Raw genomic sequence first — 2,500 nt, 5'->3', positions numbered from 1 at the left:
CGGGGAAAATTCGTCCCGATACGAGTACGTGTACTCTCCGATCTCCGCGCGACGCTGGGGATCATACCTCCCTAAGTCGTCAGAGCGTTCGAAGAAATCTCGCGCGTGCGTTCCCGGATCTACGGCTGATACTTTCGGAGCTTGTAAAAAAGCACAGAGCGTGTAAAACGCAACGACGACCCATCGATGCGACGGTCCTCGTTGTTGTCAGTCGCTTTCGCGAAGAGACGGAGTGGGCATTCGATCCCTGGGGCTGTACGAGAGTCTTGAGAAAAGACGGTAGATTATGGCAAAGTTTCGCACGCCATCGAGTTTAGGTTTTTGGTTCTCTCTTCTCTCCTCTCTCGACCGAGTTCCCATATTTGCTTTCTCTCTCAGTCTCGCCAAATATAATATTCGTTTAAGACGACGTCGGGGGCGCGGACCTTCGTGCGTCGAACACCGGCAAACGTAGCATATATCGCCTGATATGAAAAAAAAATCGGTCACGAGGAGAACACTACGAGTATATACGTTCGATAACCGATACACGAAGCGGTGCATAAGCGGGCGGTCGCCCTCGTAAGGACGACTCACGACGCCGCGAGCACTCACGCAGGTCCGTGACGGTTCTCTCCGCTCTTATTCGTATCCCTTCGTATACCTTCGTCCGACTCGGAAACGTTCTCTTACAGTTTTTAAGAAGAACGACGGCGGGTTGTCAAGGCAAGAAGGGACAGAGAGAGACAGAGGTAGAGTTTCGTAGTCTCCCGTGAACACGATAGATTATATATCGAGCATGCGTACGACTTGCACGGTCTCTGCACGACCGCGACGAACGCCGACGAGCGTCCAACAATCGCTCGTACGTCGCGTATGTTCTCTCCGTCCGCTCTTATTCGTATCCTCGTTCTTGTACCTTCGTCCGACTCTGAAACGTTCTCTTATATAAAGAACGACGGCGGGTTGTTAAGGCAAGAAGGGACAGAGAGAGACAGATACGGAGAGTAACGATACGCAACGCAAGCAGTCTTAGGTTTACGTGAGCAACCCTCAGCCAGGCGTGGTCCAGGAATTGTATCCGTGGACCGCAATGTGCGTTCGAAATGTCGATGTTCATGTGTCCTGCAGTTCACACGTTGACGCGCAATTAGCTGCGTTCTTCATCGACCCACGAGCCAAGTGATCCACCGTTCAGGGTAATCTTTTATAAATTTTGCAACAGTTCAATACTCAAATGTACTCTTCTCGGTTCTAGCGAAGCCGAGTTCCGTCACGTTCGACCAACGGGAATCGAACGCGCAGAAGTCGCCATAGGATTGACGACACAAAAACGTTCGAAAAAAAAGAAACCGACGAACGCGCGAAGATACGCGCGTTCGCCGGCCGGGCGTAAAGTACATTATGATATATAACAACCATCGAGATCGAAGCTCCGTTCGTCAGGAAACGACGGGGATATATACACCCGATTCTGAATCCTCTGTACAGCACACGATCTCGCGAACGAGTAAGGACGGTGGCTAGCCCATGTTTTATATGTGTTTGATTCTACTCTCTCGTCCAATTATTCAAGAAACAGCGCGCGTGCATCTCTCCATCGTTCGGGTGATAGTAAAGATTCGATGGGATTTGCGCGGCCGTCCGCCTCGAGCGGTCTTTCGTCCCAATATCCAGAAGCAGAGTTTGAAAAACTCTAGCGACGGCACGGGTGTCCGACTCACGACATCGAGGTTTCGAAGCCGGCGATCCCCTCCGAACGGATGGCGACCACGCGACGACTGAAAGCATGAAAAATCGACGAAAGATAGAACACATCTCCGTTCGGGTGATGTTTTTTTTAAAAAAAAAAAACAAAAATTCGATGGTACTCGCAGCCATCGTCCTCGCGCGGTCTTTCGTCCCAACATCCAGAAGCAGAGTTTGAAAAGCTCTAGCGACGGCACGGGTGTCCGACTCACGACAACGAGGATAGACAGCCGGTTCCCTCCGAACGGGTTATGCGACGACGATAAACTCGATGAAACTTTAGTCTCGTTCAGGTAGTGTGTGTGTCTTGTAAATCAAAAATTCGATGGGACTCTCATCCATCGTCCTCGCGCGGTCTTTCGTCCCAACATCCAGAAGCAGAGTTTGAAAAACTCTAGCGACGGCACGGGTGTCCGACTCACGACAACGAGGATAGACAGCCGGTCCCCTCTGAACGGTATATTATATATATGCGATGATAGACGACAAACTGGATGAAACTAAGTCTCGTTCAGGTAGTGTGTACATCAAAAATTCGATGGAACTCGCATCCGTCGTCCTCGCGCGGTCTTTCGTCCCAATATCCAGAAGCAGAGTTTGAAAAACTCTAGCGACGGCACGGGTGTCCGACTCACGACAACGAGGAAAGACAGCCGGTCCCCTCTGAACGGTATATTATATGAAACTTTAAGTCTCGTTCAGGTAGTGTGTACATAAAAAATTCGATGGAACTCGAATCCGTCGTCCTCGCGCGGTCTTTCGTCCCAATATC

General features: G+C 50.4%; 1 non-coding gene across 1 annotated transcript; it reads right to left on the bottom strand.

Annotated features, from left to right (window-relative positions):
• Positions 1-1,026: 1,026 nt before the first annotated feature.
• LOC143303824 (5.8S ribosomal RNA) lies at positions 1,027-1,181 on the bottom strand. Its single transcript, XR_013060475.1, has one exon. It is a non-coding gene; the product is annotated as a 5.8S ribosomal RNA (ribosomal RNA).
• Between the last annotated feature and the right edge of the window lie 1,319 nt (positions 1,182-2,500).

Source organism: Bombus vancouverensis, chromosome 16 (assembly GCF_051014615.1).
Source record: "Bombus vancouverensis nearcticus chromosome 16, iyBomVanc1_principal, whole genome shotgun sequence".
Lineage (NCBI taxonomy): Eukaryota > Metazoa > Arthropoda > Insecta > Hymenoptera > Apidae > Bombus > Bombus vancouverensis.
Note: the sequence above shows the minus strand (reverse complement) of the source record. Positions and strands in the feature narration are given on the sequence as shown.